Source organism: Pan paniscus, chromosome 15, assembly GCF_029289425.2.
Source record: "Pan paniscus chromosome 15, NHGRI_mPanPan1-v2.0_pri, whole genome shotgun sequence".
Classification (NCBI taxonomy): domain Eukaryota; kingdom Metazoa; phylum Chordata; class Mammalia; order Primates; family Hominidae; genus Pan; species Pan paniscus.
In genome coordinates, this window is record NC_073264.2 from 62496632 (window position 1) to 62521518 (window position 24887).

General features: G+C 43.8%; 1 protein-coding gene across 2 annotated transcripts in view; it reads left to right on the forward strand.

Moving 5' to 3' along the window:
• Nucleotides 1-24887, forward strand: part of PRKCH (protein kinase C eta) — a 228918-nt gene that overhangs the window by 44252 nt on the left and 159779 nt on the right. The window lies entirely within an intron of this gene.

Consider the following 24887-nt stretch of genomic DNA (forward strand, 5'->3'; position numbering starts at 1 on the left):
AGCTCTTTGCAAATAATGCCTGGTCCCTCCATACTGTGTAGACAGTAAAAATCGTACACTTTTTGAAAGTATTTGAAAATTTAGGTTACTAGGGTATAATTTCTGTCGTTCAAGTTTGCCAAGTAGGATTTTTTAAATTAGCATATTGCCAGAAGTTTGACTTTCTTCTTTTTCCCAGTAAGGAGAGATTTGTAAGACTCTGAAAAAATTTTAAGCAAGCAATTAGACACTTTATTACTTTGGGAAAATTGCTTTTATGGCCAGGCATCCTTTTCTGTTTATTTCCTTGAGCAAAGATAATGATTGATAAGGAAGTAAAACTAGAAAGGAGCCAGATCCAAACTTAGAAGGAAAATATTTTGTCACATATGGAAGTTCAGTGGAGGTTGCAGGTTGGCTGATGACCACTCTGGGTGAACCCAGCCTGACACTCAGCATTTTGGAGATGCTAGTCTCAGAGTTCACAGGTTTCCTGGGTGTAAGGAAATGGATGTCGGTCATTTCAACTGTACTGTTAATTGCTTTGGGAATATGAGTGGTATGCATTAGGCAAGGAAGCTTGTAGCCAGCCCTGTAATTAATGTGAAACCTTTTCATACAGCCAGTGGCTCTTCAGCATCTCTGTACTTTATGTTTATGTGTATACTTAGGCTTGCTTCAGTGGCCAGAGGCTTCGAGGCATTCAGGGCTCTGGGGACTCTTATTATAATGGTAATGAAAATTGGACCCTAGAACTTTGGAACTCCCCAGCCTTAAATCCACTGAGAAGAGCTCTCTGTCTAGGGATGTGGCTCCTTCTGCTGGCTTCTTCCCTTCTCTAAGATAGCAGTGAGATGCACTAAACATGAGATTTCTAAAACAAATACTTCGATGAGTAGGAAAATCTGTTTTCCTGAATATATCCACTTTCCTACATATTCCATTGCTTGTGGAAGTGATGACCCAAGGGTTATATGCAGGACTTTTTCTTACTTTGGCAGACTGGAGACCCAGAGCTCAGAGAAGGCAGAAAGTGTGTTAAAGAACAATAGGAAAAGTGGTGAGAGACAGGCAGATGAAGGAAGCATGAATTACCATCACAGAGAAAGGGTAGAGTCAGCAGGTAATTCTCAAAGGGATGTGCATCTGCCCCTAACCCAATCTAAATGCCTGACTCAATGTCCTCAGAGGACATGAACCCTGGAAAACAAGTATGAGATGATGCTACTCAGGTATTGCATGTGTGTGTGTGTGTGTGTGTGTGTGTGTGTGTGTGTCAGAGGTCAGCCCTGATGTAATTGCCACCGAGGTCACCGTGGATGAGGTCATTGTGGGTGAGGTTACAGTGCAAGAGCTGTCTTTTGGTGCTGTTCTGGTCTTGTGATTTCCCTATTTTCAGCACCCAGTAGGTAGGTGCTCAATAAATGTTTGTTGGAGGAATGGGTGCTGGGGCCAGCCCCCTAACTCTGGCCTCTGTTGGACGTTTTGTGACCTGGAATCATTCTAGAAGGAAAGAGACTGCCCAGAGTGGATTTGTGTCCTGCTTGTGACTTTCTTGGTAACAACTACAATGAATATGCTCCCCAGGCTCTTAATCTGGAGAACTCCTTTTTTTTTTTTTTTTTAAAACAGTCTCGCTCTTTCACCCAGGCTGGAGTGCAGTGGTGCAATCTCCGCTCACTGCAAGCTCTGCCTCCTGGGTTCACGCCATTCTCCTGCCTCAGCCTCCCGAGTAGCTGGGACTACAGGCGCCCGCCACCACGCCCGGCTAATTTTTTGTATTTTTAGTAGAGACGGGGTTTCACCTTGCTAGCCAGGATGGTCTCGACCTCCTGACCTCGTGATCCGCCTGCCTCGGCCTCCCAAAGTGCTGGGATTACAGGCGTGAGCCACCGTGCCCAGCCTGGAGAGCTCTTGATCTGTAGGTGAATCTTAGTATGAGGGCCTTGGAGGAGCTTCCAAGTGTCTGAGAGCCTCACGAAATGGGATGCAAAGTTAGGAATTTCTAAGGAGAAAGTCAGAGGAGCCTCTGACTCCCAGCTGGCTGCTAAGCCCTTCCTTAACCAAGGTTCACCCTCCCATGTTGCCTGCCGGGCTGTGTTACAGCAGCCTCTAGTTCCAACATCTGCTGTAGATTTCTGACACTCACAGTCTACCCTTCACCTTTTCCCTGGCTATTACCAGTACTTCCTCATTATCCCTAGTCATGGGGAAAAAAAAAAAAAAAAGAGAAGCGTGTCCCCAAGATGATCTTGCCTTTGAGCCTTGTGTGTTTCCTGACAGGGAAAACGCCCTGGACTGCCATGTCCTCCCCTCTGGCTGCTTCATGCCGGGTCTTCTGCCTAATACCTGACACAAGGAGACTCCTCCAGACTGAACTGCGAGGAAAGGCTTTACAGGCAGAACAGGCTCTGCAGAGTTGCTGCTCAGTAGGCCAGGGGTCAGCAGACTTCATGCTGTGTGCCTTAGTCCACATGAGTGATCCTCCTGTAGATATTTCCCATCAGTGAAAACAGAGCTGGCACCGATCACCTCCTCTCTTACAGACTGCGGAGCTAAAGTGGGCTGCTGGTTGGAGTGTGCTGTGAAAGTTTGAATGTTTTTGCAAATTTTATTTTATTTTTTGAATTTGAAGTAGAAAGCTGTTTGATTATAAATGGTGACTTTTCCCTTCTAAAATCATTTAAAATTTTTGTACCCTTTGAAAATGACATTTAATTATAGGCACTCAAAGTGCAGTTGACAATTATTGTTATTTTTGGGGAATTGTTTAAAGGATGTTCATTCATGCATGCATTTTTTTCATTATTTACTTATTCAGAAAGGTGTGGAAGTTTAATATGTGCCAGGCGCTGGGAAACAGTGATCCTGCTGCTCATATTTCCATTCTACACCCAAGCTGTGTACTTGGTCATGTGGCTTGGATCTTTGTAAATCTGCTTTACCCTCTTTGCCCTGAAGAACGTTATTAGAACTTGGTATGCAAAATACGCCATTGGCTGATTGTTGGAATACTTTCGAGCAGGTTTGTAACCACTTTCAATGGACGCTGTGTGAAGACCCACTAAAGCAGTGGTTCTCAAGGTGTAGCTTGCATCAGTATCACCGGGAGGGTTTGTTAAAACAGCTTGCTGGACCCCCATGCCCAGATTCTGTTTCAGTCCCTGACTGCATTTCTATCAAGTTCCCAGGGGACACTCATGCTGCTGGTCTTGGGGATCACACTTTGAGAACCTCTGCATTAGAGACATTTCTTTAGACCTAAGGGCTTTGAAGTCTCTTCTCCTGAGAAATTGGTGTGGTTTCATTAGGGTTTATCGTGAACCTTGTTTGTGAACCTGGTTTTCTTTTTGTTTGCTTTGCTTCACGTCAGAAATTCAGATTCAAATTTGTAGCTCAACTTTAAGAAAATTTTAACAGTTACGTCTTAACTTTTCCCAGCCTTGATTTCCTATTTCATTTTCCCCATTCTGATTTTACATGTTTACACAATATAAGTTCCTGTATACTGACTGTTTTGTGGAATGTAGTATATATTGATAAATATGATTGCAGTCAGTGTTCTTTTCTTGGACATTTGTCTTTTGAATCAACTCTAAAGTATTATATGTTTTGACTGTTTAATGCATTAGTTATGGGAGTAGTTTCCCCAGAAGAATTAGATTATTAATAGCAACTAACCAAAGGATTGGAAAGAAAACATTGGGAAGAAAGTGACAGAAAGTTCTTGGTAAAAAACAGAACTTTATTTTTAAACTATTGATGCATAGATAGTATCTACAAGCAGTAATACATATGCATATATCTGTGTGTTTATATGTGTATATGTATGTGTGTATGTATGGTTTTTAATTTTTATTTTTATTTCTTTTTGAGACAGAGTTTTGCTCTGTCACCCAGGTTGGAGTGCAGTGGCGTGATCTCCGCCTCCCAGGTTCAAGCGATTCTCCTGTCTCAGCCTCCCAAGTAATTGGGATTACAGGCGCCCATCACCACACCTGGCTAATTTTTGTATTTTTAGTAGAGACAAGGTTTCACCATGTTGCTCAGGCTGCCTCGAACTCCTGACCTTAAGTGATCCGCCTGCCTCGGCCTCCCAAAGCGTTGGGATTACAGGCGTGAGCCACCGCACCCAGCCGTGTGTGCTCTTTTAAAAACAGAACCCTAATACATAAACAGTATACTTTCTTTGGTTGTTGGAGAAAAAGAGAAGGGATGAGGTGGTGATGAGAACAGTGAAGGCAAACTACAGTGGTTGCCCAACTTTATTGGAGTCACCTGGAGTTTGTTAAGTGCGATGCTAGTTTGCTAGGCCTGGGGGTGGGGCCTGCATTTATAGTAAGTGTATCAGGAAATTCTGGCCCACCAGAGGTGGGAGAGGTTTAGCACTGGATAGAAAAATGAAAGGCCCAATCTGTATTAAACCTGCTCCAAATCTTTGTATCCATTTTTGGATAAGGAGTTCCTGTTCAGATTTTCTGCAACTTTTCCTGAAATCAGAGTGTAATGGGCACAATATCATTCATATTACTCAGTCTTAGCTCCAAAAAGTACTCATTATGTTAGATGTTCATTGGAAGTAGTTTGTAGCTGATTTTTTTCTCTTTCTTCTCTCTCTGTATTTCTGTCTTCTACTTCTGTTTTTAGTTGAAGAGAAGATACTTTACCAACAGCTTGTCTGAAAACAATTTGCAGATAGGAGTACTTATAGAAAACTCTTGGGGTTCTCACTGTGGGTCTTCTCCAGGGGTGTGGATAACACCAAACACTGCAGTATGGAAACTGGCGCAAAACAGGATGTGCTGTGACACTGGCCAGCTGGAGACAGTTGGGACAGGGGATGACTTAACGTTAACATGGGAATGTTACATACACAGTCTAGAAAGGCCAGATATTCTTTTGCACTGCTGCCTCTGGCTCTCTTTTCATCTATTTAGTGAATAACCAAATTTATCACCTGTAGTAATCAGTTACTAATTTAGAATTTAATTTCTCTAAGAGTTACATGGATTTAGGGCTCAGTGAAGGCAGTTTTTATTTAAAAGCATTTTCTTGAATAAACATTTTAGAACAGTTTTAGTATTACAGAGAAACTGTGAAGATAGTGCAGAGAATTCCCATATACCCAACAGTCAGTTTTCTGTATTATTAATGTCTTAGGTTAGTATGCTACATTGTCACAGCTAATGAATCAATAATGATACATTATTACTAATTAAACTTCATAGTTTATCAGATTTCCTTAGATTTTACCTACTGTTCCATTTCTGTGTTAGGATCTCATTCAAGATACCACATCATGTTTATATGTCTGCTTAGGTTCTTCTAGTCTGTGACAGTTTCTCAGACTTTCCTTGGTTTTGGTGAGCTTGACAGCTTGACAAGTCCTCGTCAGGTATTTTATAGAATGTCCTTCAAATTGGGTTTGTCTAATGTTTTTCCTGTGGTTAAACAAGGGTTTTGGGAGGAAGACCACACAGGCAGGCATAGTACCATATTTCATTCCATCATGTCATATCAATTGCATAATTAGCTTTTACATGCATACATGCTATCAAAACGACCTATCACTGTTGATGTGAACCTTGATTGCATGGCTAAAATTATGTTTGTCAGATTTCTCACATAAAGTTCCTCTTCCCCTTCTTTCCATACTGTACTCTTGGGAAGGAAGTCACTGTACATAGCTCACACTTTAGTTGTGGAGAATTACGCTCTACCTCCCTGAGGGAGGTAGTATTTAGAGAAATTATTGGGAATTCCTCTGCTTGGGAGATTTGTCTATTCTCCCCCATTTATTTATTCTATCATTTATTTGTATCAGTATGGACTCATGCATATTTTATATTTTAGGTTATAATCTAATATCACATGATTGTGCTCCTCAAATTGTTTCAGATTTGGTTTTTGGGAGCTGTTTCAATTGGCTCCTGTGTCCCTTTGTGACATGCCACCCATCCTGGTGGGTTTTTGTTGTTGCATGTATGCTTTTTAAAATCACATCCTTATTCTTTCTGGCACTATAAGATGCCCCTGGCTCACTTTGTATATTCTTTGCCCCATCCCTAGAATCAGTTATTTCTCCAGGGACCCTGGTTCCTTTTGTTGGAGAATGGTTTTAGAAACCAAGTTCTGGGCACTGCGTGTCCTTGTTGCTACTGAGGTGTCATTGCTTTTAGGTCTGTTCAGCTGACGGAACAGAGAAATAGGTGTATACTCACCCTTGTATATACACATATCTGTAAATATTTCTATATGTATCCGTCTGTATCTATATTAAGTTGAACATGAGTTCATGCTAATGTTTTCAACTCCGATACAGTGTTACAGACCTTTTTTCTAGCCTTTCTCCCTTGTCTGCAAACTCCTGCTCTAACAGTGAAAAACTGGTTCCTACCACCCACCATCCATTTACTTACATGTATAGTGGTTTCAGAATTGTTAACTTGTATCCCTTATGAGAAAGAACTTTATTGGCTAGAGTTCAGTGGTTATGTGAAATTCGTTATGTAAAATTCATTTTGCCCTTAGATCTAGAGTCCATACTCATTTCTAAAGGTCCTTAAGCCAGCATCTTTTCCCTCACTTCTTTCAGTGAGGTTATTTCATGCATTTTGATACAGTTGATTCTCATATCATAGTCTGCATTTCATATTCCACCCCAGGATCTCTTGATACCGTAACTTTTTAAATTGCATATATTCAAGTTCTATGTGCTATAAAGTTCTATGGGTTCTAACAAATGCTTAGTGTTCTCTGTCTACCATTATAGTATCATAGAGAACAATTTCACTGCCCTAAAAAGAATTCTCTGATAGGCCTCAACTCACCATTTGGCTTAACAGTCCTGCTGAGAGAGTCCTGCCAGTTGCATCTGAGAGACAGTCCTGCCAGTTGCACCTGCTGAGAGAGTCCTTCAGTTGCATCTGAAACCAGTCTGGTTTTTAATTTTACCTGATGTTCAGAAAATGCTCTCAGGCTGTCACCGGGCTGAAGAACTAGTTGGGTTGTAGCTGTGGCTGTGAATCTGGTTCCCAAGAACTGGCTGTATTAGTCTGTTCTCACACTGCTATAAAGAACTACTTGAGACTGGGTAATCTATGAAGAAAGAGGTTTAATGGACTCACAGTTCCACAGGCTGTACGGAAGCATGACTGGGAGGCCTCAGGAAACTTATAATCATGGTGGAAGGCAAAGGGGAAGCAAGCAGCATGACGGAGCAGGGTAGAAAGAGAAAGGGAGAGTAAAGGGGAAAGTGCCACACACTTTCAACCAACCAGATGTCATGAGAACTCACTATCATGAGAACAGCAAGGGGGAAGTCTGCTTCCATGATTCAGTAACTTCCCAGCAGCCCCTCCCCTGACAGGTGGAGTTACAATTTGAGATGAGTGGGGACACAGAGCCAGACCATATCATTCCGCCCCTGGCCCCTCCCAAATCTCATGTCCTTCTCAACCAATTATGCCCTTCCCAACAGTCCCCCAAAGTCTTCGTTTTTGTTTTTGTTTTTGAGACAGAGCATCAGTCTGTCACCCAGGCTGGAGTGCAGTGGTGTGATCTTGGCTCACTGAAACCTCTGCCTCGCAGGTTCAAGCAATTCTTCTGCCTCAGCCTCCTGAGTAGTTGGGACTACAGGCATGCGCCACCATGCCCAGCTAATTTTTTTTGTATTTTTAGTAGAGATGGGATTTTGCCATGTTGGCCAGGCTGGTCGCAAACTCCTGACCTCAAGTGATCTGCCTGCCTTGGCCTCCCAAAGTGCTGGGATTACAGGCATGAGCCACCATGCTTGGCCTGTCCACCAAAGTATGAACTCATTGCAGCATTAATGAGTCCGCAATCCAAAGTCTCATCTGAGACAAAGGCAAGTCCCTTCCACCTATGAGCCTGTAAAATCAAAAACAAGTTAGTTACTTCTAAGATGCAATGGGGGTACAGGCATTGGGTAAATGCTCCCACTGCAAAAGGGAGAAATTGGCCAAAACAATGGGGCTACAGGCCCCATGCAAGTCCAAAACCCAGCAGGGCAGTCATTAAATCTTAAAGCTCCAAAGTAATCTCCTTTGACTCCATGTCTCACATCCAGGGCACACCGATGCAAGGGGTGGGCTCCGAATGTCTTGGGCAGCTCTACTCTGTGCCTATGCAGGGTACAGCCCCTGCGACTGCTTTCGTGGCATTGAGTGCCTGTGGCTTTTCCAGGTGCAAGATGCAAGCTGTCAGTGGATCTACCATTCTGGGGTCTGGAGGACAATGTCTGTCTTCCCACAGCTCCACTAGGCAGTGCCCCAGTGGGGACTCTGTGTGGGGGTTTCAGCCCCACATTTCCCCTTTGCAGTGCCCTCGTAGAGGTTCACCATGAGGGCTCCATCCCTGCAGCAGACTTCTGCCTGGACGTCCAGATGTTTCCATACCTCTTCTGAAATCTAGGTGGAGGCTCCTAAACCTCAACTCTTGCCTTCTGTACACCCACAGGCCCAACACTATATAGAAGTTGCCAAGGCTTGGGGCTTGCACCCTCTGAAGCCACAGCCCGAGCTGTACATTGGCCCCTTTTAGCCATGGTTGAAGCTGGAGTGGCTGGGACACAGGTTTTCAGGTCTCAAGGCTGTACAGAGCAGTGAGGGCCCTAGGCTTGCCCCCAAAACAATTTTTCTCTTCTAGGCCTCCCAGTCTGTGATGAGAAGGGGTACTGTGAAGATCTTGGAAATGCCCTGGAGATCTTCCCATTATCTTGGCTATTAACATTTGGCTCCTTGTTGCTGATGCAAATTCCTGCAGCTGGCTTGAATTTCTCCCCAGAAAATGGGTTTTTCTTTTCTACTGCATGGTTGTACTGCAAATTTTCCAAACTTGTATGCTGTGCTTCCCTTTTAAATGTAAGTTCCAATTTCACACCATCCCTTTCTTCACTCATATGAGTGTACACTTTGAGAAACAGCCAGGCCACATCTTGAATGCTTTGCTGGTGAGGAATTTCTACTGCCAGTTACCCTAAATTATCTCTCTCAAGTTTAGAGTTCCACAGATCTCTAGGGCAGGGCCAAATGCCACCAGTCTCTTTGCTAAAACATAAGAAGAGTGACCTTTACTCCAGTCCAGTAAGTTCCTCAGTCTCCATCTGAGACCACCTCAGCTTGGACTTCATTGTCCATATCGCTATCAGCATTTTGGTCTCAACCATTGAACAAATACTAGGAAGTTACAAGCTTTCCCGTATCTCCCTGTCTTCTGAGCCCTCCAAACTGTTCCAACCTCTACCTGTTACCCATTTCCAAAGTTGCTACCATACTTTTCAGATATCTTTATAGCAGTACCCCACTCTTGGTACCAATTTTCTGTATTAGTCTATTCTCACACTGTTATACAGAACTACGTGAGACTGGGTAATTCATGAAGAAAATAGGTTTAATTGACTCAGATTTCTGCAGGCTGTACAACAGCATGGCTAGGAGGTGAGGGGGAAGCAAGCACGTCTTATCATGGCAGAGCAGAGAGAGAGAGAGTGAAGGGGGAAGTGCCACACACTTTCAAACAACCAGATCTCGTGAGAACTCACTGACTATCATGAGAACGGCAAAGGGGAAGTCTGCCTCCATGATTCAGTCACCTCCCAGCAGGCTCCTTCCCCAACATGAGGGGATTACAATTCGAGATGAGATTTAGGTGTGAACACAGAGCCAAACCATACCACGGGCAAAAGTTGATTTTATAAGAAGTGAGAGAATGAGACAGGTGAATATTTTGAAGGCTTGTGTGGCAAATATTCATTAGCCAGGTTTATTAAAAACTCAGCTACTTGGAAGGCTGAGGCAGGAGAATCGCTTGAACCCAGGAGGCAGAGGTTGCAGTGAGCCAAGATCACGCCACTGCACTCCAGCCTGGGCAACAAGAGTGAAATTCTGTCTCAAAAAAAAAAAAAGCTCATAAATACATTAAGATTTTATTCACAGTGTGGTGGGTGTGGTACTCAAGGCCTTTAATGGGATTTTAATAATCCAAACCTAATTCAGTCTCCAGATGACTGTGCAATATAATGGAGATAATGCTGCTTTACTTTTCCTTACTCAGAAGGTGGTTGTGAAGGTCTGCTCAGGGTAGCCAGCGTGCCTTTCCCAACACTCTTCTTTCTGTTTTGCTGGTTCTGCTTTCTCTCATTCTCTAAACATGGCTTTGGTCCTTGATTCTTTGCTCTTTGAACTGTACAATTGTTCCTTGGGGGTCAGTCAGCTGTCTTGTGGTTCAGTTATTCCTGTGTGGATGACTCTACCTGCAGCCCAGCCCTTTATTTTAAGTTTCAGGTCCCATTTATCTTTTTGTCACACATTTCTAATCTCCCTACAAATCAATATTTTTAAAAACCAGAGTCATCCCAAACCAACTGACCCTCTAGATTGCCTTACTTCTTGCAGATTTAGTCTTACCGTCTTCCAGATACTACAGCTGCCTTTGGGCTTTTCATCATCCCTTATCCTTAGCCACCAAGTCCTGCTGAGCTTCTTTTGTAATACTTCTCTCCTGCCTCCTCCACCGCACACTTGTACCACTGAGACAGTCTCTTAATTCTGCCCAGCACCTCCAGCCCCATCTACACCCCTCTAGTTTGTCCTCCAGCATGTTGTTTTAGGACTGTTGCTAGCCTAATTATTTGAAATGAAATTTCAGTTCTTAACTTGTCATCCAAACCTTTCGTCCATTGCATTTCTAGCTTTACCTTCTAATTTCTAGCTTTACCTTCTAATTCACTTAAATAAGATACAATTTAATTAAACCATGTATTCCTTGCAGCTTCTGTGCTGTTTTCCACATCTGTCTCTTTCCCCATGTTGGCAGGGTAAATTTTAGAGGTGTAATGAAATTTGCAGGTGGAAGTTATGGGGATATAGATTGTCTTTAGCTTAATGTAAGGATGACCTTTCCAACAGAATTGCTAATGATGGGGTGGGTATCATGGAAGAAGTCTACCTGTCATCTCCCAGGTCATCTACTGTCATCTCCCCTTTAAAGACCTCATCTTCCATATCTGCACATTTGGCTTCTCCTCTCTTTTGAAGCTGCTTCTTTCCATGTCCCATGACGCTAAACTTGGGGACTCCTCCCACCTCTCAGATTGTATTTTCTCTGGTTCTTTCTTTCACTCCTTTAGTGAATTTGCTTTTTCTTTTCTTCTTTTCCTGTGCTCTTTCTTGAAAAATTTCACTGCTCTTAGACTTAGTGTTTACCTTTTGAGAAAAATTCCCAAATGATAACCCCAGCCGTATGTTTAACTACATGATTTGTCTTTATTTCCAACTTCTTGCCAGATATTTCTATTTGAGTACTTTTGTGTCCAAATTTAAACTCATTTCTTTCCCTTTAAAACATGTTCTTTCCCTGAGTTCCCTGGCTGATTAGTGGCAACAGAGATGGGCAGATCTTTCTGTAAAGGGCCAGAGAGTAATATTTTTGTCTTAGTGGGCCTTAAGGTCTCAATCACAGCTACTCATCTTGTAGATAATATGTAACTAAAGGGTTGTGACTGTGTTTCAGTAAAACTTTACTTATCAAAATAGGCAGCAGCTGGCATTGGCCTTTGGGCTGCTGTTTGCTGACCCTGATCTAGGATACCCAGGCCCCAAACTCCATACTCCTTTGGCCTTTCCACTGCTTTTGTTTGCTCTCTTCACATGATTATTAATTTTCACTGATTTCACCCTTAGCAAACCATTCATACTTCTAGACCATAGCTGTCTGTCTGTTCATTCATCTAGTAGACAAAATCTTCCTTTTACATGTTAATCTCTATCATTTTACATAATCAAAAACCTCTAGTGGCTCCCCTTGGCCTGCAATCTAAGGTTACAGTTCTCTGGGTGTAGCTCTTTCTATGTTTTGCCTCCAGCCTTCTCTCTTACTCCTGTATGGACATTCCTCCAATGACACTGATCAAGTGTGTGTTCTGATATTAGTTCTATCTCTTCTCACAAGTTGCTCCTGACTCAGAATGGTCTCACTTCCCACTAATTGAAACTTGCCTTCAGGCCTCAATTCAGGGTCTCACTTCCCAGGTAAAGCTTCGCCCTAGCCCAGTGATTGCTCCTCTTCTAGGGCTTTTTTTTTTTTTTTTTTTTTTTTGAGACAGCATCTCTCTCTCTCACTTAGGCTGGAATGAAGTGGTATGATCACTGCAGCCTCCAACTCCAGGGCTCAGGTGATCCTCCTGTTTCAGCCTCCCAAGTAGCTGGGATTACAAGCATGTACCACCACATCTGGCTAATTTTTAAATTTTTTTTATAGAGATGGGGTCTTATTTTGTTGCTTAGGCTGTTCTGGAGCTCTGGCCTCAAGTGATCTTCCTATCTTGGCCTCCCAAAATACTGAGATTACAGATGTGAGCCGCCACACCCAGCACTGAATAGTGCTTTTGATGTTGCCACTGACCTATTCAGTTGAGACCGCATTGGGCTGTAATTTGTGGTGTTCCTCCCTCTCCATCTGAATTTTCAGAAGCTGTTAAGGACAGCCCAGTAGATGCTCAGATGTCATAGGTAAAGGTCATACATTGAACTCTTTGTCTTTCCTCCCGTTCTGCTTCCCTCTTGGAGTCCCTGTCTCAGTTAATGGCACCAGGGATCATCATTGCCTTGTGATTCTGACTCCTTCTCTTTCACCTCCACCCTACCTGCATCAGTTACGAAAAGTCCAGCTGCTGCTCCCTCCTATGTCTTTCTCCTATCTGCCCTCTCCTCTCCATCCCTTCTACTGCTGCCTTAGCTCAGGTCACCACTGTCTTTCACTCAGACCATTGGAATTGCCTTGAACATGAATTCCCACCACCAGCTTCTCTCCTCTTATAATCCCAACAGTCATGTATCGGGATCTGACATGTAGGTATGACCTTGTAACTTTCCTGATTGAAACCCCTCAGTGGCTCCCCATTGCCCTGGGATAAGGACCAGCCTGCCAGCATGTCGTGAGGCCATTATTGATTGGATGCACTTTCCTCTGCAGTCCTATTTCTGACATGTCTCATTTACACAGCTTACATTTGATCATCTGTAACCCCTATACATCTTCTGTGCATTTGCACACTCCCTCTCTCTGTGTAGATGCCCCCCCTCCCCAGGTCCACTTGGAAAACCATCACCTGAATTTCTAGGCATTGTAGAAACGTTCCCTCTTTTGTGGAGCTTTCGTCTCCTTCCTTCCAGAAGACCAAGAGGAGTAAAGGTGTTATCATAGAATAACTGTTGGGATAGAGATATAGGCTTCATCTATTTTCTAATGCCTCCTCAGATTCAGAGTCTTCCAAAGTTTACCTGGAGACTGAGCAATGAACAATTAAGCAAACAAGTCTCTAAAACATCTTGAAATTCTTATGTATGCTAAATATGTAGTTTTGAGTTCTTGTTTTGGTTTTGCTGGAGCTTTTGCCTTCTTCCTCCATTACAATGGATGATGAGAATCAACAATGTAGAATTATTCTGGGTTAGTTTATATCTTGTTTTTAACCTGGTATCTTCAGTGTGTTAAGACATTTTTCCTTTCTTGTGGGGGTTCCCTGCAAAGAAGGAGGCTCACTTGTGGGGTCGATGACCACTGTCTCTAGGCAACCCAGAGGTGTGAAAGAAAGAAGGGGGCTGTGAGGCTGCAGGGAGTATATTCCCCATCTCCAGCCAGGGTCACACCTGTCACTTCTGTTTAGTACCTCTTCCTAGTAAGGAGAGCGTATGCTCCCTTTCTGGAAGGGTCTACTTAGCAGAAACAAGGAGTGGCGAGCTCATGTGGAAAGTGCCTTTTTGATGTGTTCTTTCATGTAGGGGACACACGGTGTGGAGGGGATGCACAATTACTCTTCTGTGGCTCCTCTTTCTTACTCCAGGGTCTCCTTTGCCATGAGGTCCCTAGGGACGTCTTATCAGAGGAGAAGAAAAGTACCTTCTTAGTTCTTTTTTGTTTTGTTTTGTTTTGTTTTATTTTATTATGGGGTTTCACTTTGTCACCTGGGCTCTCCGGGGTGCAGTGTTGGAATCGTGGTTCATTGCAGCCTTGACCTCCCAGGCTCAAGTGATCCTCCCACCTCAACCTCCCAAGCAGCTGGGACTACAGGTGCATGCCACCACACCTGGCTATTTTTTATTTTTTATAGAGATGAGATCTCCCTATGTTGCACAGACTAATCTTGAACTCCTGGACTCAAGTGATCCTCCTGCCTTGGCCTCCCAAAGTGTTGGGATTTCAGGTGTGCCTTGGCCTCCCAAAGTGTTGGGATTTCAGGTGTGAGCCACTGCAGCCAACCGCTTCTTAGTTCTGGAGAGCAGAGTCTTGCCTGGCATCCTGGTGCTATACCAAGAGTCCTCTCCTGGTTTCCAAAGAGGACATTTGACTTCTTCAGGAGAACTCACCCGACTCCTTTTGGTCCATTAGGAGCACCAGAAGCTTTGGACCTGATGGGCTGGGCTTGGTCTCTTCAGAGCCTCTGTCCTCTTTCACAGAGGAGGTATCAGGTAGGCCTTCCAGCACAGAATTACATTACCTGGGAATTTAAGTGGGAGGAATTGCAGTGGAGTATTTTGAAGATCCTAAGGCATCCTTCATTTAATTTACGTTTTCGATTCTTCAGATATTGGAATCAAAGATTGAGACACACACATAACACCAGAGCACACAGTAGACCATTTCTACCTTTAGCTATCTCCTTGTTAGAGAAAAAATAGTTTTGACTGTGATTTTTTACTACGGGCAGAAAAACTTTGAAAAATTAATTTTAATGTAAAAGAGTTTTACTTTTGCCAGATGATAACACTTCCTATGCTAGAACCTGGGGGTAATGGGATCTGACTTGAAGTAATTCTAAGTTTAAATTTATAGCAACCGTGTGGGTCTGTTCAGCTGGGAGGGGGAAGAATTATTGTGAGCCGTAAGGATGTATTTTAGAGTTTCTTTAGTAGTCTTCAGATGTCTACTTGCTCTGTACAAAGTTCAGAAACTGTTTAGGACTTGGAACCTTAGAATATTAGATAGAAAAGGATTGACAGGCTTAGTCTACTCTGTTTTTGAGATGCCGAAGCCAGATGACCTCCCCTAGTGGCAGGTAGGCAATGTCAGAGTTGTGATCATGGCCTGGGGCTCTTTTCCAACCTGCTCTCTGACCTCACATAGGATCCAGATTGAGCAGGGTAAAGGGTGGACCAGTAAAGGCTTTAATCAGTAAAGTAATGACAGTGTTTTCCTTCATTTGAAACCAGTCAGATTTGATACTACTTTTCTGTTCAGTTTTTGCCATCATTGTTTTCTGGAAGTTTTTAATCTGTAATACCTCTTAGTATGCTTTAACACATAACACCTAGTCTCATTGTTATAGAGATGAAAGTAGAAAATTAGCAGGGATGTAGTATTTGCCTATTGCAACTTCTTTTCCTTTAAACCCCTTCCCATGTCGGGGGGACACCTTGTGTGTCTGCAGCATGTGATGCTGACTTGGACTCTCTGGGCAGCTGACTAATGGCACCTAAACTGCCTGCTGCATTTTCCCTGCCCCAGCACAGACCTGCTTAGCAGCTTCTGCCTCGGGCCCTCATTGAGAACCATCCAGCGGCACATCAGGCTGGTGCCACTCCCAGTGGCCTTGGCAGTGAGGAGGTGAGGCGAGAGCACCCTCAGGTGCTAGTGGCACGAGTCTTGCCCAGGCTCCCAGGGGAATGAGTGGTGTGATGACCTCATGTGCCAGAAGCCAGGGCAGGCATGCTTCAGGCTGAGAGAAAGCAACAGATGGACCTCAGGCAGAAGCAGTCAGAGCAGCCTCAAGGGAGGCTGGTGCGGCACCAGCGTGGCATCTTCCCAGCATCTGAATGTTGGCTTGACCTTCGCTGTTTGTGTGACCTCACCCAATTCAGTAACCTCACTGAGCCTCCCTTTTCCCATCTGTGCAATGGTGATGGTAGTACTTCACTCTGCAAGCGGTGGAGGTGAGAGATAATATAGGTCAAGCATTTAGCAGTTGACCAAGCTAAAGACATAGCTGTTGTTTTTATTATTAGAAACACAGCCTCAGCCAGGCACAGTGGCTCACACCAGTAATTTTAGCACTTTGGGAGGCTGAGGCAGGTGGATCACTGGAGCTCAGGAGTTCGACACCAGCCTGGGCAACATAATGAGACCTATCTCTACAAAAAATACAAAAATTAGCTGGGCGTGGTGGTGTACACCCATAATCCCAGCTACACTGGAGGCTGAGTTGAGAGGTTGGCTTGAGCCCAGGAGATGGAGGTTTCAGTGAGCTGTGATTGTGCCACTGCACTCTAGCCTGGGTGACAGAGCCAGACTCTGTCTCAAAACAAAAAAACAAAAACAAACAAAAAAAAACAAGAAAAACCAATACAATCTCATTTTTCCTGTTAGGTTATTCATACAAACCTGTTGGAATTTTTTTTCTTTAGGAATTTGAATGCTCATTTTTAAGCCAGACAGTTTCAGGTAGAAGAGAATCATGAAATGCTTTATCATGTTTTTGTTATTTATCGCTAGAGTAAGACTTAGGAAAGCTATAGAAAAGAGCCATCCAGCCAAGAATTTGAATTTTGTCAACTTCTCTATTACAGAGGTTTGCTCAAAGCCCATAGAGTCTAGATGAACCTTCTACCTTTGCCCCCAAAATTGCTTTTTTCTTTTAATATGCTAGATCCCTTTGCTTATTCCAGGCTGAAATGAATGTTATGTAGCTAGAAGTTTCCTGTCTGTGATCAATTCTAATGGATTTTGTGAAGGGAAATGGTTGTAAATTATTACCAGTTAATTAAATGAGTGTTTCTCTTGAGTCCTTTGTGTAGGCTTTTATCCAAGCCTGTTTAGAATCATGGAACATTACAGCTAGAATATTTTTAGACAACTCTTGTTTCATGGACAAGGAGACTTAACCAGTGATATAAGTACTTGCCCAACTCCTGCAAAGTGATGCCAAGGAAAAGCAAACTTTGGCTGAGGGTGTAGGAGTGGCTGTGCTGGGGATCCGGTGGATACATCAAGCTAACAGAGTATAATTTCTAAGCAGTGAGCCCTTGTCACCCATATGTCACTGGTATTCCTTGGAGCCATCTTGGAGTGCTTTTATTTTTTACAAAGTGCTATCATGTAGGACTATTCTGTAGTAAATATTACCTTTCCTATTTTTATAGGTGAGGAAATTGAGGTGGTCAGATGACCTTATTTAGCTCTTAGATCAACTCAGCAGATATGTATTGAGTGTTTACTTGGTTCAAGGAACTCTGCGAGGCTCCTTGGGAACATAATGTCAGATCCTGCTGGAATGGAGGTTACAGACTTACTGCAAGTGATGAGACATGTGTATGAAAATGTAAGTAATTGTTCAAGGTATAGATAAGTGTTAATAATAGTTGAGATGTGAATTTTGAGACCGGAGGGATCAATGTGAATATCAAATCCTGGCACCAGTTTCTTCCTTCTGCTGCTCATGAAGCTGTGTCATCTTCTGTGCTTGGTGACCCATCCAACCTGTAGCCCTAGGAGCTCCTCTGGGGAGTCTTGAGTACCTGGCAGTTGTCCCAACCCTGGGAGTCATTCAATAAAGGTTCAAATGAATGAATGGATAGGTGCGGTGAAGAGAGACAGGCTTTCCAAGCAGAGAACACGGCATGAGCAAATGTGTGGCTGAGTGATAGAGCCAGGAGAGGGGCCTGACTAGGACAGCAGGTTTTAAAAAGTGATTTTTTTTCTTCTTTTTGTATTTTAACTTTCTAAAGTGACAATGGAAGGAAGGGAATTTTGAAAACAAAGTTTGGATAGATTAGTGGGAAGGCAGCAAAAGGGGAGCCCAAGTGGTCCTGAAAGCCAGGTGGAGCAGGGTGTTTTATTCTGAAGACTCTGGGAGACCAGCGGAGGCTTTAGAGGGGGAAGTTGATGAGATCAGCACTTCAGAAAAGGCTGTTTTGTTTTTGGTGGGGTGTTCCATGACTGCAGGAGAAAGGATGAGGGAGGAGGCCTGCAGTGACAGGGATCCTAGAGTGATGGAGGGAACGAAGGGAAAAACAGATGGTCACGGTGCCTCAAGTCGGAGTGGCTCCAGGATTTTAAGCCTGGGAACGCAGAAGAACAGTGGTTCTAGTGATTCAGTGATGACCACTGGAAGCTTTAGGAGGAAACATGGGATTGGAGCCCTTTAAAGCTGGAATTGGCCCCTTAGAGAGAATCTGGCTCAGGCTTCCCAGTTGGTGGTCCATGGTCTGGCTATATCAGAGTTACCTACAGAACTTTTAAAAATAGCAGATGCCTAGACCCCGTTCCCTTGCCCCAGAAAATTTAAAATCAGTAGATCACCTGTGGGGCCTGGGAATCTTATATTTAATCCCTCTCTGTGATTCTTTGAAAGAAGATTGAATGGCCTTCCTGATGTCACAGATTGGTCAGGACAGAGCACCAGGACCCAGGTCTTCTCTAGCATTGCTATTACTCAGCCACAATGTGGGAGATAGGGGATAAGTTCAGATGGGGAGGTATAGTATTTGAGGCAGCGCTGATTCATGTGAGTTCAACACTGATGGCTCTTTGAGGAAGGGGTTACTTGGCATGAGAACTCAAGGGTTAGATGGCTCTGAGGGTGCACGTTGGGAATCATTCAGTCAAGAAATGCTTTCCCGAGTGGCTGCTGCAAACCAGGCATAGGATATTTTGAGTCCACTTCGGGGACTCAAAAGTGTAGAACAGTGTAGTAGAAACAACATAGAGAACCCTAAAGGCTGAAGTTGTGTTTATGTTTTCTTCTCTGAGCTGTTTTGAGTAAATTTAGGTGTAAGTTATAATGTATGGGTTGAAATTCATTATTTTGGGTATGGATGTCCCGTTGTTCTAGCACCATTTGTTGACACTGAGTTTTTATACTTTTGTTCATTTGTCTATTTGTATAGAAGAATCACATTTTTTTAAAGACCACTGTTATCTGGGTTTCAACAAGGGCCCAGGAGTTGTTCTTTTTACCAAGAGAAGTGGTCTGTAGGGGAGGGGGTTAGTGTGTTTATTGCTCCTTGAATGACTGTTATAGTAAGAATGCTAAGTGTGTTCATTTCTATGTGGGTCTGTCCTAGACTCTGACCTCAGCTCTGTTCTATTAGACACTCTGTCAGTGCATTAGCCAATGACATAGGTAGCCTGAGGCCCTGATTTGGGGAGCCATAAAACTGAGAAGGGGAGTGAATGAACTGACTGGATTTGCAATCCAGTGAACGCTATGACCTGGGACAAGCCAAAATATTGCAGAAAGACAAAATGAAGCACTTAGGTTTTTATGAAGGTTTTGAGCCTAACCACTGCACAAGCACAGGATGTGGGAAGCAAAGCCTTATGGCAGCTAGAAAAGATGCAGAGGTTTTAGTTCATTGCAAGCTCAGCCTGGGTCACTGGGGCTTCTCAGAGCGCCCATGTATTCTCGCGGCATTGGTAAAGGGCACTGTCGCTGTCAAGATCAACGTTAGTGATAATCTTGCTCTTGCTGGTGAAAGTCAGGTCACACACTCAGCCTGACTTCACCCTTTAATGGGGGTGTGGAGAAATTGGGGCATGTCAGGAGGAAACTGGCCAGAATGGTGAAGGAGGAGAAAATCATGTCCTACATGAAGTTGCTGAGAGTTTGAGATACCCAGGTCTATTTTATTTACTCATTTGTTCCACAAACCATTTTCTGTCCCCTTATATGCAAGGTAGGGTCTCCTTTGGGGACAGGGCATAATGACTACAACATGATGTGGGTTCCAGCAGTAGTCTTCATAACAGGTGTGGAGTTGCCCACCTGTCTGAAAGAGGTCTGGGAAGGTCCCCCTATACAGGTGGGTCTTGAATTGATGGACAAATAGGAGTTGGACAAGTATAAAAAGGAAGAAAGGAGTTTCCAGCCAGAAAGATCACATACCCCAAATCACTAGGCAATAAGCTACAGATGGGTAATGTGTAATTTTCATAATTTTGACTATATTCCCCAGTATGCTGCTTGATCCATAATGCGTTTGGTTGCTCTCTCAGAATAAATGAAATAACATACCTCCCTGGAGAGTGTACAAGAATTAAGAGATGGGGATACTGGTTGTATGCAGCTGCAGTGGTGGGAAGAGCTTAGGCTGAAAGGTAGGAAGGGGTATAGTGTCTAGGGCTATGTGCTGTGCTAAGGAATTTGGACCTTATCATGGACAGGAGAGGAAACACTGACGGTTTCTAAGTTAGGAAGCCACATGGTCAGATTTAAATTTTTGAAACATGTCACTGGCAGCAGCTGGAGGACAGTAGTCTGGAAATAGAAGGCAGCTAGAAGCCCGTTCAGGGAGGCCAGATGAACCACGGCAGTAGGAGTGGAGCAGGGGTGGATCCAGGAGAGACTTCGAGAGTGGACGTGTTGGGATCTGAGAGCGATTGAATGTACCTGCAGAGGAGCTGGGCTTCTGGCATGGCCTACTGGGTAAATACAGGGCTCAGGAGTGAGAGGAGGGCCAGGAAAGGGTGGTGTCCTGGAAGTAAGGAATGAGAGATTCATGAAGAGGAAGATGTCAAGATCAGATGCGGCAGAGAGATCAACTGAGATGAAGACAGACACATCTTTGTATCTGACAGTAGGACGTCATAAAAGTTGCTGGAGCTGTTTCAGTGCTGGTGGGAGGCAGGGAGGCAGACTGCAGGGGATAGCACGGATGTTAGAAGGCATAGAGGGATGTGATAATTGTTGTCAAATATTTGACCTATTCTCTTTGGCTGACAATTTGAATATGTTTTTTGAGTGCAAGTGATAGAAACCCCTACTCAAACTGGCTAAGACAAAAGGAATTTATAGGCTCAAATAACAACAACAAAAAAAAATCCCAAAGAATCAAGCAAGGCTTGATCTAAGGGTTTAAATGATGTTACGAAGAACTGTTCTTTCTGTCCCTCAGCTCTTCCCTCTTTGTTGGCTTCATTCTGTAGCTCAGTGGGGGGACAACACAGGTGCCAGACACTCCCAAGTTTGTGTCCTTCCAGATTGAAGTTTAGCAGAAGCGAGATCTTGTCCCTTCCTTATAGATCCAGGATTCCTAGTTGGACCTACTTGGATTTTTGTGCTCAAACCTGAACCAGTAGATGCTGATACCGAGTAGGGAGTTGTAATTACACTGATAGCCAGAGAGAAGGAATGTGCCTGCCCCAGGCCAGCTGTGCAGAGTTCAGTCAGTGCGCTGATCTGCTAGGCCTGCTCACATGTCCACTCTGGAGTTAGGGGCAGAATCCCAGATGAGCCATTTGGACTACATGTAAGGGAGGAGTAGTTCTCAAATAAAGCTCAAGTGTTATTCCCAGAAGCTGGGATGGATGTACTAGCTAGAGACAGTGTCCACTGGAGCTGTAGAGGGCGAAACTAAGGTAAATGAGTGGAAATTATTGGTCTTGCTGCGTTTGTATTCATAGAGAAAGATCTGTCTATATTGTACAGGAATGAAATAGGCCAGCTGTTAAGGTAGTGAATTGGTTGTCACTGGGGGGTATCTAAGCAACTTCCGTGAATAAATGATAACAGCCCATCAGCAGTGTATAGAAGGAACGAATAACCTCTAAAGCCACATTTTTCAAACTGTTCCTCTGTGACACAGTAAGGAATACATCTTTACATTAAAACCTACTGTACCCTTTTATATGTATACAAAACTACACACAAAAGTTGCATGAAACAGTGCTTTTCCTTACTACCTGTAGCATGTTCATATTTTCTGTTCTGTTTTTATTCTACTTTGAAATCCCTATTGTCCGCTGGGTGTGGTGGCTCATGCCTGTAATTCCAGCACTTTGGGAGGCTGAGGTGGACAGATCTCCTGAGGTCAGAAGTTTGAGACCAGCCTAGCCAACATGGCGAAACCCCATCTCTACTAAAATTACAAAAATCAGCCAGGTGTGGTGACATGTGCCTGTAGTCCCAGCTATGTGGGAGGCTGAGGCAGGAGAATCACTTGAACCCGGGAGGCAGAGATTGCAGTGAGCCGAGATGGTGCTACTGCACACCAGCCTGGGTGACAGAGCGAGACTCTGTCTCAAAAAAAAAAAAAAAAGAAATCCCCATTGTGTTCAACCCACTAAGTTGCTTTCATGTCTCTCTAAAAAGTTTCAACCTGCAGTTTGTAAAACCCTGTTCTAAGGTCCAGTGTCTTACCACATCTGCCCTAGGTGGACAACACTTGAAGACCGTGTTTAAATCCGGCTTTTCCACCACAGTGGGTGACATGGGTCAAAAATGCGGAAGGAAACCTGTTCTACTTGTGAGAGCTCCTGCTTCTAACTGGTGGAATCTCCTGCTGTCTGTCAGAGTAGCTCCTGACCCATCTTGGGGTGGAAAGGCCTTTGTGGGCCCTCAGGGAAGTGTTGAAGGGAGTTTACGGGCTGGCTGTGGGCTGCAGCATGGCAGAGGCAGCCAGGCAGCAACTGTGCCTGTGCCAGCAGTAGTTTATGTTGTGAGGTCGAATGTATGAGTATGTATGTATTCTCTGGCAGGCCTTTATATTGAAGATGAGGGAGTGTGGCTTTTAAAAATAACGTATTTTTGACTTGAAACAAGTCAAGGCAGAGAGTGGAGACAATTAGAGGCTGATATCCTGTTTAGTCATCTCTCTAGAGAGCTCTATTTTCAGAGCTGTTCTATAAAGGTTCACAAGTGGTATTAAGATAGTTAAGAGGATATTGTTAACAGTAGTCATGATGCAAGTAGCTGATTTGAACAGGGAGGTGATTTATAGTGTGCTAACCACATTGGTAACAGGTTTTATGCAGAGAAAGGGTGGGTTGTAAGAATAGGTTGTTATACATGTTAAGCTTTCTGAATCTGAACAAAGCAGGCATCTTTTATTTTGAAAAAGTATATAATCAGGGTGTGGTGGTGACCTAGGGTAAGTCCAGTGCATTTTTGGGGGCTTTGTCATGGGTAGATACAATAAATTTTAAAAAAGTAAATAGCACTGTTAAGAATCTTTGAGATTGGCTGGGTATGGTGGCTCTCACCTGTAATCCCAGCACGCTGGGAGGCCGAGGCGGGCGGATTGCCTGGTCTCAGGAGTTCGAGACCAGTCTGGGCAACATGCCTCTCTAAGCCAGGCATGATGGCATGTGCCTGTGGTCCCAGCTACTTGGGGGGCTGAGGCAGGAAAATCACTTGAACCCGGGTGGTCGAGACTACAGTGAGTCATGATCGCAGCATTGAAGTCCAGCCTGGGTGACAGAGGGAGACTCTGTCTTAAAAAAAAAAAAAATCTTTGAGATCATATGTGGAGGCTGTGTTAGAAACGCTAGGCCAATGCCAGGCGCAGTGACTCACACTTGTAATCCCAGTGACTTGAGAGGCTGAGGTGGGAGGATTGCTTGAGCCTAAGAGTTTGAGACTGGGCAACATAGTGAGACCTTGTCTCTACATACATACATACAGACATACATACCTAGATAAGCAGGCAAGCTGGTTATGGTGGCACATGCCTATAGTCCTAGCTACTTGGGAGGCTGAGGCAGGAGAATGGCTTGAGGCTGGGAGTTCAAGGCTGCAGTGAGCTATGATTGTGCCACTGCACTCCAGCCTGGGAGACAGTGAGACCCTGTCTCAGAAAAAAAAAAAAAAAAGAGAAAAAATGCTAAATAATGATGCCATAGACTTTTCAGATTGGAAGAGTGAGGCTCAGTGTGGTAAAGGACCTTGCCCAGGGTCCAGAACCAGCTGTGACAGAATCAGACTAGAGTTCTTGGCCTGGTCTAGTAGGGGGCTCTTTCCACTGTACCATGTGACTATTTGCAGCTTATTTAAATTTAATATTTGACCAAAAATGGGCATTCGTATCTCTAGTGAAACTTCTCTATATGCCAGTCTTCCTCTTCAGATGAAAGGTCAAAGGCAGAAATGGAGCCACAGCCAAAGAAAGAGAAAAATAAAATAAAAATGGAGCCATGGGCAGAATCTGAAAAGATTTATTTAAGGACGATTGTAAATTCATGTATTTGAGTCCACAAGAGCCTCACAATGCAAGGCTTAGAGGTGTTCATGGATAGTGAAGTTAGCATCCAGTAGGAAGAGGGGAGTCCGCCCACCTAAGCTAGTGGTGATCAGAACAGAGCCAGAGGGTGCTGTTCATCCTGGGCGCCATGCTGTATGGGGTCTTTCGGAAACTGGACTATATGCAGAGGACGACACCATATGAAAAGACTTCAAGCTGCATTGCTTGCAGAATGCATGTCTTGATATTTCAGCTGATAGGTAACTTCAAGGTATGTTGATACTCCCGTGACTAATTAAGAGTAGCAGTCCGACACAGTGTCTCATGCCTGTAATCCCAGCACTTTGGGAGGCTGAGGCGGGAGGATCATTTGAAGTCAGGAGTTCGAGACCAGCCTGGTCAACATGGTGAAACCCCATCTCTACTAAAAAATACAAAAACTGATCAGATGTGGTGGCACACGCCTGTAATCCCAGCTACTCAGGAGACTGAGGCAGAATTGCTTGAACCTAGGAGATGGAGGTTGCAGTGAGCTGAGATCATGCCACTGCACTCCAGCCTGGGCAACAAAGTGAAACTACCTCTCTCTCAAAAAAAAAAAAGAGTAGTGAATGCAAGGCTCCTAAACTTCCTTCCCTAGTGCTTCCTTAAGATTGACCAGACTTTGGTGGAAATATGTAGCAGAGACTCTTTATACTTTTTACTCCATAAAACTAAAGATTTGCAGTTGACCAAGCCACATGTGTTCATTACCTTGTATGTTGCCATTATTTCTCTATTTCATATTCTTGCCATGTGGTTTAGTAAAATGCTGCTCTTATAAGCCATATGCATAAGATATGGAGGTCTCAAAAAACAATTACCAAGTATATGGATGTGCCTGTCTATATTATGACAAGCCAAAAATGGGAGAGAACAAAATTCAAGACGAAGGAA